This window comes from Schistocerca gregaria, chromosome 3 (genome assembly GCF_023897955.1).
Source record: "Schistocerca gregaria isolate iqSchGreg1 chromosome 3, iqSchGreg1.2, whole genome shotgun sequence".
Lineage (NCBI taxonomy): Eukaryota > Metazoa > Arthropoda > Insecta > Orthoptera > Acrididae > Schistocerca > Schistocerca gregaria.
The window spans coordinates 330,893,685-330,909,813 of NC_064922.1; the positions used below are offsets into that span (position 1 = coordinate 330,893,685).

General features: G+C 44.4%; 1 protein-coding gene and 1 non-coding gene across 11 annotated transcripts in view; one reads left to right on the top strand and one right to left on the bottom strand.

Moving 5' to 3' along the window:
* Positions 1 to 16,129, bottom strand: part of LOC126356198 (rab11 family-interacting protein 4) — an 895,205-nt gene that overhangs the window by 364,130 nt on the left and 514,946 nt on the right. The window lies entirely within an intron of this gene.
* Positions 8,147 to 8,219, top strand: Trnaa-cgc (transfer RNA alanine (anticodon CGC)). The gene has a single exon. It is a non-coding gene; the product is annotated as a tRNA-Ala (tRNA).

The window sequence follows — 16,129 nt, forward strand, 5'->3', positions numbered from 1 at the left end:
GTGCAGTTCGCCAAGGTGGATTTCTTGAATTGAGACGCTGATGTTCTGCTATTAATATATCGCTGTGTACGGGAAGCTGGGGGTTCTTCTGAATGTTTCTCCAGGTCTTCAGGAGAGCATCTGATCTTCGTAGAGTTGGAGGTTGGATGTTACCTAAAACTGTTAGCCATGCAGTTTGATTGTTGCGTATGTAGCCTGTGATAATTCGCATTATCTGGTTGAGATGCGCATCTATCTCGCTACAGTGAACACTGTTCACCCAAGTTGGACAACAGTATTCAGCGACAGAGTATGATAGTGCCATAGCAGTTGTTCTTAGTGTTTGAGCGCTCCAATTCCAGGACATACCAGCAAGCTTCTGAATTATATTATTATGGGTGTTCACTTTTGCGGCCACGTTGGAGAGATGATGTCGGAAAGTTAGGGATCTAAGGAGTGTTATTCCGAGGTACTTCGGTGTGCTGCAGTACTTCAAGGTTTGTCCTCGGAGTTTAACTTCCGGTTTACAGTCAGAGTGTCTGTTCCGTAGGTGAAATGCTGAAGTAACAGTTTTCTGAGGGTTTAGGATATATGAATTTCCTAGAAGTTGTGGCTGGCAGGTCATAAAGGTATAAATTGAAAAGGAGAGGGGCCAATACAGATCCTTCAGGTAGTCCGTCATTTACTTTGAAGACATTGCCTCTGTCTTTTTTTTCTTCCGTTATTGTCCATCCGTCTGCTTCCATCTATTCACATATACCAACTTAACAGCGAAGCAGACAGATGAGCACTAACGGAAAAATACCCGCCCATACTGTAGCAAGCCAGCACCCAACTTTACGCTAGAAATACTGATGTAACCTCCGTAAACCATCTCAAGGTCAACCTGGAAAGGTTCGAAAATCGGTTCATGGAATAAAACATTGTTGTTGTTGTTGTTGTTGTTGTTGTTGTTGTTGTCTTCAGTCCTGAGACTGGTTTGTTGCAGCTCTCCGTGCTACTCTATCCTGTGCAAGCTTCTTCATCTCCCAGTACCTACTGCAACCTACATCCTTCTGAATCTGCTTAGTGTAGTCATCTCTTGGTCTCCCTCTGCGATTTTTACCCTCCACGCCGCCCTCCAATACTAAATTGGTGATCCCTTGATGCCTCAGAACATGTCCTACCAACCGATCCCTTCTTCTGATCAAGTTGTACCACAAACTTCTCTTCTCCCCAATCCTATTCAACACTTCCTCATTAGTTATGTGATCTACCCATCTAATCTTCAGCATTCTTTTGTAGCACCACATTTCGAAAGCTTCTATTCTCTTCGTGCCCAAACTAGTTATCGCCCATGTTCACTTCCATACATGGCTACACTCCATACAGATACTTTCAGAAACGACTTCCTAACATTTAAATCTATACTCGATGTCAACAAATTTTTCTTCTTCAGAAACGCTTTGCTTGCCATTGCCAGTCTACATTTTATATCCTTTCTACTTCGACCATCATCAGTTATTTTGCTCTCCAAATAGCAAAACTCCTTTTCTACTTTAAGTGTCTTATTTCCTAATCTAATTCTCTCAACATCACCCGAATTAACTCTACTACATGCCATTATCCTCGTTTTGCTTTTGTTGATGTTCATCTTATATCCTCCTCTCAAGACGCTGTCCATTCCATTCAACTGCTCTTCCAAGTCCTTTGCTGTCCCTGACAGAATTACAATGTCATCGGTGAACCTCAAAGTTCTTATTTGTTCTCCGTGGATTTTAATACCTACTCCAAATTTTTCTTTTGTTTCCTTTACTGCTTGCTCAATATACAGATTGAATAACATCGGAGAGAGGCTACAACCCTGTCTTACTCCCTTCCCAACCACTGCTTCCCTTTCATGTCCCTCGACTCTTATAACTAACATCTGGTTTCTGTACAAATTGTAAATAGCCTTTCGCTCCCTGTACTTTACCCCTGCCACCTTTAGAATTTGAAAGAGAGTATTCCAATCAACATTGTCAAAAGCTTTTTCTAAGTCTACAAATGCTAGAAACGTAGGTTTGCCTTTCCTTAATCTTTCTTCTAAGAGAAGTCATAAGGTCAGTATTGCCTCATGTGTTCCAGTATTTCTACGAAATCCAAACTGGTCTTCCCCGACGTCGGCTTCTACTAGTTTTTCCATTCGTCTGTAAAGAATTCGTGTTAGTATTTTGCAGCTGTGACTTATTAAACTGATTGTTCGGTAATTTTCACATCTGTCAACACCTGCTTTCTTTGGGATTGGAATTATTATATTCTTCTTGAAGTCTGAGGGTATTTCACCTGTTTCATACATCTTGCTCACCAGATGGTAGAGTTTTGTCAGGACTGGCTCTCCCAAGGCCGTCAGTAGTTCCAATGGAATGTTGTCTACTCCGGGGGGCCTTGTTTCGACTCAGGTCTTTCAGTGCTCTGCAAACTCTTCACGCAGTATCGTATCTCCCATTTCATCTTCATCTACATCCTCTTCCATTTCCATAATATTGTCCTTGTACATCGCCCTTGTATAGACCCTCTATATACTCCTTCCACCTTTCTGCTTTCCCTTCTTTGCTTAGGACTGGGTTTCCATCTGAGCTCTTGATATTCATACAAGTGGTCATCTTATCTCTAAAGGTCTCTTTAATTTTCCTGTAGGCAATATCTATCTGACCTTTAGTGAGATAAGCCTCTACATCCTTACATTTATCCTCTAGCCATCCCTGCTTAGCCATTTTGCACTTCCTGTCGATCTCATTTTTGAGACGTTTGTATTCCTTCTTGTCTGCTTCATTTATTGCATTTTTATATTTTCTCCTTTCATCAATTAAATTCAAACATAATTATTGAAAAAAGTGACTGTTTGCCGTTTTATTTAGCTTATTTACATTCAGTTAACAGTCCCTGGTTCTAAAATATCCGTAATGGATAAGCTTAATACATTAGATTAGCTGGGACATTTTGAAATTGATAGGTATGTAAAAATAAAAATGTCTCTGAAAAATGTTTGGAGGGAGGACGTGTTATGAGCCTCTATCGCACATACAGCCCCCTCCACCCGCTCCCGTGCTGGCTCCTAAGATCCGCAACTATCTGGCTCGAACTGTGAATACTCGGCTAGATAAGAGTACCCCGTGATGTGGGAACTATGTGGCAGTAAGCAACAAGTGCCTGGGAAGGGGCAGTGCGCATGCACCGTTCTCGTGTCCGGCCGCACAATGGGGTGCAGCCGAATGTTTGTCTACACGGCCAGTGCGGGCCGGGCCAGCTGGCGAGGCCCTACGCGAATTCTCCACACAGGAATAGCGCGGGCAGCATTCCAGGCGTCGTATTTCTGCCCGGCTGAAGTGGCCTGTGGCCGGAGCCTCCGTGTCAAGGTCCGTTCTGCACCGCTTCAAAACAAACAAGAGATTTCATCACGACGCGCTAGCTGACAGCTCCGACTATTGTTGGTACTGCTTGTGGGTACGCTTGCAGCGCAGCCAGGTGTTGGAATGTGCAATCAAATAAATCTTGCATAGAGCGAGGTGTTGCAGACACACTGCACTCGATATCTGAAGGACAATATTCAAACCACCACCCAGCTAACCAGATCTTGGTTTTAATAGGCATGGCCGAAACATTCTCCACTCCAAGAAGAGGAGCTGGCTGTTCCAGATATAACACGTTAGAGAGTCGCGGTTTTATTCAGGCAAGTACTAGACAAGCTAATAGTGGGCAAATGGGGGATCTCATTTGGGAATAGCTGGAAGGGGCTTACCAGCTATGGCAGGAGGGGCCTCCCCAAAAATGCTGGTGGAACGAGGGGATTGGAGCGACATTAATTTTATATCTGGGACATCTTCCTTTGTTAAGGGCGTTGAGTCAGCCAAGCACTTAAATCTGGCTGTGTGTGTTACTGAATAGAGTGGAATGTTTTTCGAAAGACATCATGTTTACGCCAGTGACTGTTAAACGTTTTATTTCCACTATTGCAGCCGCCCGGTGTGGCCGAGCGGTTCTAGGCGCTTCAGTCTGGAACCGCCCGACCGCTACGGTCGCCGGTTCGAATCCTGCCTCGGGCATGGATGTGTGGGATGTCCTTAGGTTAGGTAGGTTTAAGTAGTTCTAAGTTCTAGGGGACTGATGTTAAGTCCCATAGTGCTCAGAGCCATTTTTTGAACCACTATTGCAATTTCGGCCTTATGCCATTACCAAGTGCAAATGTTTTGGCTTTAAGCCATGTCAACTATATACACGCTGACACATTTGTATGTCGTTGTCATTTGCTGTTACATACATTCGTAACGCTGCTAAGTAATGCACCTTACGTGTCCATATATCGTGCTCGCTCTACTTAGCAGCGCTACCAAGGTACACAACAGCAAATGGCAACGACATATAAATGTGTCAGCGTGTATATAGTTGACAAGGCTTAAAGCCAAAACATCTGCACATGATAATGGACTAAGGCCGAAATTGCAATAGTGGGAATAAAACGTTTAACAGTCACCGGCATAAACATGATGTTTACATGTTTTACATGGTTCTAAATCCCAGTTATGAAAAGTTCAGAGTGGAATGTGTCTGCGGCGGTAGCCTGTCTTTCTGGAGATCTCTGGATCTCGCTTCTTTTGTAGTTCCGGCACTCTTAGTGCCTACTTAGCTGCTCTTTTCGTTCGCTTTTTGATTTCGAATTCTGCTCTTTTTGGTGTGTCTGGTCTAGGTGTCGTTCTTGTTACAGTATTGCTCATACTGCGTGCTTTATTCACGGCCACTTTGTGGTCGGGCGCCAATGTATCTCGTTGCCCAGATTGGCCGTTAATGGATTTTCATAACTCTGGGCCTCTCCATGGAATTGCTCAGCGGTCTGTTTGATGCGATCCTTTAACATAGAACTCCAACCTGCTCGTAAAGCTCGCTAGTGGGGAAGCGTCTAGGTAGGTGCAGAGCAAGGCGGAGAGGTTTGTTCTGCAGTTGCTGAAGTTTTTCAGTGTGGACGAGGGCAGCATTGCCCCACCCCACATAAGCCTAATCTGCAACAGGGCTAGCGAGTGCCAGCAATGGTGCTAATCCGCATCGGTTGGGTAGCGTCGTCGTTGCGCTTAAGACTGGATGAGACGAGTGTAGGAGACTCAACGCTTTCCCTCGTGACCGAGGGATGGGGTCTCCCATGATGCGTGGTAATTCACATAACTTATTAAAATAACACTGTTCTTGAGTACTACCTGCGAGAGGTAGTCAGTTGCTACGGTCGCAGTTTCGAATCCTGCCTCGCGATTGGATGTGTGTGATGTCCTTAGGTTAGTTAGGTTTGATGATGATGAAGTCCCATACTCTTTGACAGAGCGCAGGTGAACGATGCGGGAGACCCCTACCGCCATACTAGGCAAGTTCCTAGTGGAGGTGTGTTGCCATTGTCTTCCTCCGACCGTAATGGAGATGAATGATGGTCATGAAGACAACAACAACAACAGCACCCAGTTATCTCGAGGCAGGTAAAAACCCCTGCCCCCGCCGGGAATCGGACACGGGACCCCGTGCTACCGCGAGACCACGAGCTGCGGACTAAGTAGTCCTAAGTTCTAGGGGACTGATGGCCTCAGATGTTAAGTCTCATAGTGCTCAGAGCCATTTGAACTTTTTTTTTTTTTTTTTTTTTTTTTTTTTTTTTTTTTTTTTTTTTTTTTTTTTTGAAGAGTGAGAAATAGACAAACGGGGTGTCCCACTGACCAGCGTGACGGCTAGTTTTCAAAAAAGTGGTTTCTAGTTTTTCAAAAAAGTGGTTTAAATGCATGAAAGTGATCGGAGTAATTAAGAAAAGTTTCATTAGAGGTTCGAGGTAAAACTGAAATACGATATTTCACAACAGCCGCTGTTAGCTATATAAATAAAGTGTCAAAAAGTTCATCTCTCCATGGTCTAACAATTTTGGGCTTAGAAAGTTGCAGTGGTGTAATATTTACCTGTATAACAACTTGAAAATTTTTAAAAATTGTGATATGAAAACCATCAAACGTTCAGTGAAAAGATTTGCCTAAAACTAAGAAATAAAGTAGATTAGAGAAACATTTGACTCACTCTGAATGATGCTCGTGTACAGCAAATGAAGTGCCGATTGGGAATTCAAAGTTCAGTGTTCAAGTTAGAAGGTTAAAGAGTTCTAGTGGTTATTTACCTCGTGGATTACGTAGACTGTGCAATCTGCTCTCTTTGTGGCCTTGAGGAACTATTGCTACGTGAAGTTATAACACTGAAGTTTAAATTCTCAATCGGCACCTCACTTGCTGCCTAAGATCACTCAAATGTGCGTCAAATGTTTGTCTAATCTATTTTATTTCATACTTTTGGACAAATCATTTCACAAGCCATTTGTCTTTATTTTCAGTACCAGAACTACTATAATTACACAGCAAACTAACATAAAATTTAATGTATCTGACTTTCTGATAAACTGCTTGAAAACTTACAGTATAGCAGTTTTCTGAAATCTTTTACTGATATGAAACCTCTGAACTGATATGATATTTTCACAAATACATTCCGACAATCACTGTACCTTTCAGAGGACATGAATTTTGTCGATAATTAAATTTATTGGCCTACCTATGCGAACGGAGCGCTCGTCTTTTCTGCAACCTGTTACTATTAAGATAGTAAGGAAAATGTCAAAAATCAAATTTCATTTACCGTACTTGTGATGTACAATTCAAGACGGTATCTTATTACTTTTCATAAAAATGCTTCTGCAAGACACAACTCCCGAAGTGCAATGCGAGTATACAAACACATTCATAAAGGTAGAGAAAGAAAAATAAGAAACTTAAGATACCAACAGATAAATGAGTACAAAGTCTCCAAGATAAACAATGCTCCATTAAGCCATAACAACAATACAGCCTTTCAAGAAGTTCTCACAACTAGACAAATTAGCAGAATATTTCTTAATAACATTTTTGTGTATAATCGCCTTCCTTGACACGTACTTAAACTATCAGACATGTCCATATGCTTCACTATAAAAATTCTACAGCAAACTTTAATCATACGCGATGTTCCCACAATAAGAAAAATGTGTGTGAAATTTTATGGGACTTAACTGCCAAGGTCATCAGTCCCTAAGCTTACACACTACTTAACCAAAATTATCCTAAGGACAAACACACACACCCATGCCCGAGCGAGGTCTCGAACCTCCGCCTGGACCAGCCGCACAGTCCATGACTGCAGCGTCAGAGACCGCGCGGCCCCACAATAAGAAATTTGTGAGTTACAAATACACTGAAGAGCCGAAGAAACTGATACCCCTGCCTGTTATCGTGTAGGGCTGCCGCGAGCGCTCAGAAATGACGCAACACGACGTGGGATGGACTCGTCTAATGTCTGAAGTTGTGATGGAGGGAACTGACATCATTAAACCTGGAGTTGTCCATAAACCCGTAAGTGAAGAGTGTTCCTGGAGCCGCTTTGTAGCAATTCTGAACGTGTGGAGTGTCGCCTTGTCCTGCTGGAATTGCCCAAGTCCGTCGGAATGCACAATAAACATGAATGGATGCAGGTGATCAAACAGGATGCTTACATACGTAACACCTGTCAGAGTCGTATCTAGACATATCAAGGGTCCCACATCAACTGCACATGCCCCATACCATTACAGAACCACCACCAGCTTGAACAGTCCCCTGCTGAATGCAGGGTGCTGGTTTGCATGAAGTTGTGTCCATACCGTACCTGTCGAAGTCCATCCGCTCGATACAACCTGAAACGAGACTCGTCCGACCAGGCAACATGTTTCCAGTCATCAACAGTCCAATGTCATTATTGATGGGCCCAGGCAAGGCGTAAAGCTTTGTGTCGTGCAGTCATCAACGATACAAGTCCGTTCGCTGAACGGTTCGCACGCTCAAAACTGGTCCAAATGGCTCTAAGCACTTTGGGACTTACAATCTGGGGTAATCAGTCCCCTAGAACTACGTAAACCTAACTAACCTAACGACATCACACACATCCGTGCCAGAGGCAGGATACGAACCTACGACCGTAGCAGCAGCGCAGTTCGGGCCTGAAGCGCCTAGAACCGCTCGTCCACAGCGGCCGGCGGTTCGCACGCTGACACTTGTCGATGCCCCGGGATTGAAATCTGTAGCAATTTGGGCAAGGTTTGCAGCTCTGTCACACTGAACGACCGAGCGAGGTGGTGCAGTGGTTAGCACACTGGACTCGCATTCGGGAGGACGACGGTTCAATCCCGTCTCCGGCCATCCTGATTTAGGTTTTCCGTGATTTCCCTAAATCATTTCAGGCAAATGCCGGGATGGTTCCTTTGAAAGGGCACGACCGATTTCCTTCCCAATCCTTCCCTAACCCGAGATAGCGCTCCGTCTCTAATGACCTCGTTGTCGACGGGACGCTAAACACCAACCACCACCACCACCACACTGAACGATTCTCTTCAGTTGTCGTTGGTCCTATACTTCGAAGATCCTTTTCCGGCCACAGTGATATCGGAGGTTTGATGTTTTATTGGATTCCTGATATTACAGGTTCACTCGTAAAATGGTCACATGGGTTAATTCTCATTTCATCACTAAGCCGGAGATGCTGTGTCGCATCGCTCGTGTGCTGACTATTACACCATGTTGGAACTCAGTTAAATCTTCATAACCTGCCATTGTAGGAGCAGTAACCGTTCTAACAACTGCGCCAGACACTTGTTGTCTTATATAGGCATTGCCGCCCACAGCGCCGTATTCTGTCTGTTACATATCTCTGTATTTGAAAGCGCCTGCTTATACCAGTTTCTTTGGTGCTTAAGTGTATATATATATATATATATATATATATATATATATATATATATATATATATATATATATATATATATATATATATATAACCTTAAATATTCCTCTTTTGACGTTCTGCGTTTATATAGTCTCATTTCCACAAAATTTTCCTCAAAATATGTTATTACAAAGTCTTTTTAAATAATGCTGCCTCCACTGCACGGAAGACAAGCTCCCGTCCTTCTCAAAGTAGGCTCATAGCCAGACTGGCCAACTCACACTCCAGACCACACACTCCAGACTGCTACTCTCTGACTTACTCTAATATATTTGGTTTCAAAACACAGGCTTAACAAAGAGTATGATTATACCGATACTATAGATGTTGAGTACAATTATCAGATTCGCAGCTTTAGGCATAACTGTGGCCAAAACTTCTTGAAAATCGATCTGGCAAATAGGACAGTCTTCTCTTCCTATCTCAAACCTATACTAATTAATAGGGAATATTCTCTGTTACCATATTGGAACTGGAATGTTGTAACATTGCAGTCGTAATTAATAGTTTAACCCATCCATAGTTCAGAGTGGTTTTTCAAGGAGTTTGAGACTAATGCTGGGATGGTTCCTTTGAAAAGTTCAACGCCTGCTGTCTTCCCCATCGGTCACCAATTCGAGTATGTGCTTCTTCTCTAATAATGACCTAGCGTCAACCCTAATCTTTCTTTCTTTATTCGTTTGACGGCAGTGGAATTAGTGTCAAATTACAAAAGACACAGACAGAAAAAAAATGTTTATACAACACGATTTTCTGAGTCAAAAGTAGTGCACTTAACAATTGTAGTTAGTGTGTCAGCAGCTGCCACAGTGCAGAATGGCGCACCGTGGAAACAGAAGTACTACGCTGGTGAATAGACGGTTGGAAATACAATACAGAAACTCCGTACAGTGGAAAGAAACTCTTGATGCAGCTGCAGCCGACCGAACTGGTAGGCAGAAAGCGACATGCTCCTTTAGTAAATATACGACTTCCATTTCCCTAAACAGTTAAACAACATCAATAAAGTAATCAGTGCGATACAAGGACGGTATCCATGAGAGAGGGGCATTGCTTTACTCAGTGGGAACTGACACGCGAGTAGAAAAGAAAGGTAATAGATAAAAGTTACTAGTTATTACGCTAATGGGGAAAATGGGTTTCTGCTCGAGAGCTGTGTACATAGCGACTGCTTGTTTAACAACTTACCTCCAACTGAGCATAATTACTCATCTTTAGCAGAAATGTTTTTATTTTTACATACCTATCAGTTTCCAAATTTCGCAGTTGCAGACCGTAAGTGGAGGGAATTAATTTTTTGTGACGCAGTCACATTTCCAATGGATGATAAATAGAAGACGATTTTTTTTTCGTTTTTTAATAGAACGATGCTATATTCTCACGGATTGTTCACGTGCTACAATCAAACAACGGAAGCATTTGGAAGGTAGTCTCCGTTATCCAACAGCACAAAATTACAATATTTTTGCTATTCCTGAAAGGTTACCTTGCTGCAACTCAGCATTAGTATTCTACAACAATAACTTTACTGCAAAAAAGAACCTAGTGCTTCATATAATCAGGTGATAAAATAAACACACAAATGCTGTTTAGCTCTTATGAATGCCTATCCGAAGTATGCAATGAAAAGAAATTTCAGCAGTTACCCTTTTTCATGAAACTTCCTGGCAGATTAAAACTGTGTGCCCGACCGAGACTCGAACTCCGCAGTATCCTTTCTTTCAGGAGTGCTAGTTCTGCAGGTTAGCAGAAGAGCTTCTGTAAAGTTTGGAAGGTAGGAGACGGATACTGGCAGAAGTAAAGCTGTGAGTACCGGACGTGAGTCGTGCTTCGGTAGCTCAGTTGGTAGAGCACTTGCCCGCGAAAGGCAAAGGTCCCGAGTTCGAGTCTCGGTCGGGCACACAGTTTTAATCTGCCAGGAAGTTTCATATCAGCGCACACTCCGCTGCAGAGTGAAAATCTCATTCTGGAAACATCCCCCAGGCTGTGGCTAAGCCATGTCTCCGCAGTATCCTTTCTTTCAGGAGTGCTAGTTCTGCAGGTTAGCAGAAGAGCTTCTGTAAAGTTTGGAAGGTAGGAGACGGATACTGGCAGAAGTAAAGCTGTGAGTACCGGACGTGAGTCGTGCTTCGGTAGCTCAGTTGGTAGAGCACTTGCCCGCGAAAGGCAAAGGTCCCGAGTTCGAGTCTCGGTCGGGCACACAGTTTTAATCTGCCAGGAAGTTTCATATCAGCGCACACTCCGCTGCAGAGTGAAAATCTCATTCTGGAAACATCCCCCAGGCTGTGGCTAAGCCATGTCTCCGCAGTATCCTTTCTTTCAGGAGTGCTAGTTCTGCAGGTTAGCAGAAGAGCTTCTGTAAAGTTTGGAAGGTAGGAGACGGATACTGGCAGAAGTAAAGCTGTGAGTACCGGACGTGAGTCGTGCTTCGGTAGCTCAGTTGGTAGAGCACTTGCCCGCGAAAGGCAAAGGTCCCGAGTTCGAGTCTCGGTCGGGCACACAGTTTTAATCTGCCAGGAAGTTTCATATCAGCGCACACTCCGCTGCAGAGTGAAAATCTCATTCTGGAAACATCCCCCAGGCTGTGGCTAAGCCATGTCTCCGCAGTATCCTTTCTTTCAGGAGTGCTAGTTCTGCAGGTTAGCAGAAGAGCTTCTGTAAAGTTTGGAAGGTAGGAGACGGATACTGGCAGAAGTAAAGCTGTGAGTACCGGACGTGAGTCGTGCTTCGGTAGCTCAGTTGGTAGAGCACTTGCCTGCGAAAGGCAAAGGTCCCGAGTTCGAGTCTCGGTCGGGCACACAGTTTTAATCTGCCAGGAAGTTTCATATCAGCGCACACTCCGCTGCAGAGTGAAAATCTCATTCTGGAAACATCCCCCAGGCTGTGGCTAAGCCATGTCTCCGCAGTATCCTTTCTTTCAGGAGTGCTAGTTCTGCAGGTTAGCAGAAGAGCTTCTGTAAAGTTTGGAAGGTAGGAGACGGATACTGGCAGAAGTAAAGCTGTGAGTACCGGACGTGAGTCGTGCTTCGGTAGCTCAGTTGGTAGAGCACTTGCCCGCGAAAGGCAAAGGTCCCGAGTTCGAGTCTCGGTCGGGCACACAGTTTTAATCTGCCAGGAAGTTTCATATCAGCGCACACTCCGCTGCAGAGTGAAAATCTCATTCTGGAAACATCCCCCAGGCTGTGGCTAAGCCATGTCTCCGCAGTATCCTTTCTTTCAGGAGTGCTAGTTCTGCAGGTTAGCAGAAGAGCTTCTGTAAAGTTTGGAAGGTAGGAGACGGATACTGGCAGAAGTAAAGCTGTGAGTACCGGACGTGAGTCGTGCTTCGGTAGCTCAGTTGGTAGAGCACTTGCCCGCGAAAGGCAAAGGTCCCGAGTTCGAGTCTCGGTCGGGCACACAGTTTTAATCTGCCAGGAAGTTTCATATCAGCGCACACTCCGCTGCAGAGTGAAAATCTCATTCTGGAAACATCCCCCAGGCTGTGGCTAAGCCATGTCTCCGCAGTATCCTTTCTTTCAGGAGTGCTAGTTCTGCAGGTTAGCAGAAGAGCTTCTGTAAAGTTTGGAAGGTAGGAGACGGATACTGGCAGAAGTAAAGCTGTGAGTACCGGACGTGAGTCGTGCTTCGGTAGCTCAGTTGGTAGAGCACTTGCCCGCGAAAGGCAAAGGTCCCGAGTTCGAGTCTCGGTCGGGCACACAGTTTTAATCTGCCAGGAAGTTTCATATCAGCGCACACTCCGCTGCAGAGTGAAAATCTCATTCTGGAAACATCCCCCAGGCTGTGGCTAAGCCATGTCTCCGCAGTATCCTTTCTTTCAGGAGTGCTAGTTCTGCAGGTTAGCAGAAGAGCTTCTGTAAAGTTTGGAAGGTAGGAGACGGATACTGGCAGAAGTAAAGCTGTGAGTACCGGACGTGAGTCGTGCTTCGGTAGCTCAGTTGGTAGAGCACTTGCCCGCGAAAGGCAAAGGTCCCGAGTTCGAGTCTCGGTCGGGCACACAGTTTTAATCTGCCAGGAAGTTTCATATCAGCGCACACTCCGCTGCAGAGTGAAAATCTCATTCTGGAAACCCTTTTTCATGTTTAAATTTTTAGTCATCCATAAAACATAGCCCATGTTATGACTTACATAATTACGTTGATTACAAATTACATTTTTCATTATCGACATCTGTTGTGGCTCAAATCTTACTAGTAATTGGAAGGTTGAACTCGACAAATGACTTTGTAAATATACGTGTTAAACGCAGTATCCGTAGGTCGCGAGCCCTGAAACAGCGCGATGCCAGCTGAAATGAAACAAAGCCGCTGCTCCCCCACAGACGGTAACGAATTCAGAGGCACGCTTCCCATTGTTTCACAACTAGCAGGAGTCACGTGCTCAGATATGATGAGCGTAGCTACACAGACACCTGCATTCAGGCTCACCGCGTACCGCACTGCATCAAAGAGTTGAACGTGCCTCAGCAAGAAGCACTCTCCTTTTCTTTCCACAAAAGTAAGAACAAAAGTGTTTTCACAGCCACAGTTGTCTGTAATACAACGCAACGAATAGCAGCCGCTGTGATTTGGGAATAGACTAGGTTTAACCTCAGCATATTATGACTCTACCAAATATTTTAATACATTTTTTACATTTCAAACAAGTGCAAAACGAAAGGAAACAACCGTTGCTGTGCATACGATTTCAAAAGCCCAGTTGCAACTCATCTAACAACTCAACAGATCGAACAATGAAAATTTATGTTCAGTCGGTATTTATGTATTTATTTATTTATTCTTCGTAATTACAGCCTTTTATTTGAAAAGCTAAAATAGGCCATATAAACCACATTTCATTAGTTAGTAATAATATGAAATACTTATTTATCAGAAATAAATAATTAATAAAAAATTTATTGCTATCCTAGGAAATATGGTTTGAATGGCCTATTTTAGCTTTTCAGATAATAGGCAGTAATTACGAATAACACACAAATAAATGTCTATTGAATACAAATTTTCATTGTTCGAGCTGTTGAGTTGTTAGGTGCGTTGTAACCGGGCTATTGATAGCGTATGCACTGAAACGGTGTTTCTTTTCGTTTTGCACGTTTATGAAATGTCTGAAATGTATTAAAACATTTGGTAGAGCCACAAGCTGATGAGATTAATGCTACTCTATTCTCAAATCACAGCGGCTGCTATTCGTAGCGTTGTACACTACTGGCCATTAAAATTGCTACACCAAGAAGAAATGGAGATGATAAACGGGTATTCATTGGACAAATATATTATACTAGAACTGAGTTGTGATTACATTATCACGCGGTTTGGGTGCATAGATCCTGAGAAATCAGTACCCAGAACAACCACCTCTCGCCGTAATAACGGCCTTCATACGCCTGGGCATTGAGTCAAACAGAGCTCGGATGGTGTGCACAGGTACGGCTGCCCATGCACCTTCAACACGATACCACAGTTCATCAAGAGTAGTGACTGGCGTATTGTGACGAGCCAGTTGCTCGGCCACCATTGACCAGACGTTTCCAATTGGTGAGACATCTGGGAATGTGTTGGCGAGGGCAGTAGTCGAACATTTTCTGTATCCAGAAAGGCCCGTACAGAACCTGCAACATGCGGTCGTGCATTATATTGCTGAAATGCAGAGTTTCGCTGGGATCGAATGAAGGGTAGGGCCACGGGTGGTGACACATCTGAAATGTAACGTCCACTGTCCAAAGTGCCGCCAGTGCGAAGAAGAGGTGACCGAGACGTGTAACCATTGACACCCCACACTATCATGCCGGGTGATACGCCAGTATGGCGATGACGAATACAAGCTTTCAGTGTGCGTTCGCCGCGATGTCGCCAAACACGGATGCGACCATCATGATGCTGTAAACATAACCTGGATTCAACCGAAAAAAATGTTTTGTCACTCGTGCACCCAGGTTCGTCGTTGAGTACACCATCGCAGGCGCTCCTGTCTGTGATGCAGCGTCAAGGGTAACTGCAGCCATAGTCTCCGAGTTGATAGTCCATGCTGCTGCAGACTTCGACGAACTGTTCGTGCAGATGGTTGTTGTCTTGCAAACGTTCCCATCTGTTGACTCAGGGATCGAGACGTGGCTACACGATTCGTTACAGCCATGCGGATAGATGCCTGTCATCTCGACTGCTAGTGCTACGAGGACGTTGGGATCCAGCAAGGCGTTCCGTATTACCCTCCTGAACCCACCGATTCCATATTCTGCTAACAGTCATTGGATCTCGATCAACGCGAGCAGCAATGTCGCGATACGACAAACCGCAATCGCGATAGGCTACAATCCGACCTTTATCAAAGACGGAAACGTGATGGTACGCATTTCTCCTCCTTACACGAGGCACCACAACAACCTTTCACCAGGCAACGCCGGTCAACTGCTGTTTGTGTATGAGAAATCGGTTGGAAACTTTCCTTATGTCAACATGTTGTAGGTGTCGCCACCGGCGCCAACCTTGTGTGAATGCTCTGAAAAGCTAATGATTTGCATATCACAGCATCTTCTTCCTGTCGGTTAAATTTCGCGTCTGTAGCACGTCATCTTCGTGGCGTAGCAATTTCAATGGCCAGTAGTGTTTTATAGACAACTGTGGCTGTGAAAACTCTTTTGTTCTTAACTTCTACTACTACAAAACTACACTAACGCCACGTACTAATCTACTACAAAATACAGACTTTGCTCTTTGTTTGTTCATTTAACTGGATCTGCCCCGAAAAATTCAATATAGTAGCTAAATTTCATACGCAGCTACGTATTACGTAATACGCACCAGACGCAAAATCATAACGACCCATATCTTTCAGTGCAAACGCTTTCGAATTATTCGCGAAGTGTTTTACTTCCACTTAAATACCCCAAGGACTGCGACCATTAACGAAGTGATGGGCACCTGACACACAATGCTAGAAATAAATCAAATTTTTTTTCTTTTTTTTTACGTAACAGTTTCGGTAATATCGTTTGAGAAAGACTGCAACGCACGCGCGTCGGTTCTGTCATCGCTGACAGGTGAGCTTGTCGGCCTCTCCTCCTGAACAAACGAATGACCCTTCCCAGCTCTCTGGACGAAGACTGGTCACTGCGCATCGGCCTCCATATCCTGAGGGAGCTCTACCGATGGCTGGTCTCCTGCAGTGTGTGAGAGTGCCGCGCTGCAGCAGGTGTTGCTTTCCTGACTGAGATGTAAGGGCTGTGGTCTCGGCGCTGCCAGTGTTCTTCCGGGTGGAGCTACGGCTCGCCGGACACTGCGCCGCTTGCCGCTCGTGTTGCGCCAGGTTTCGTCAGCTGACCTGGCTGTGTGTT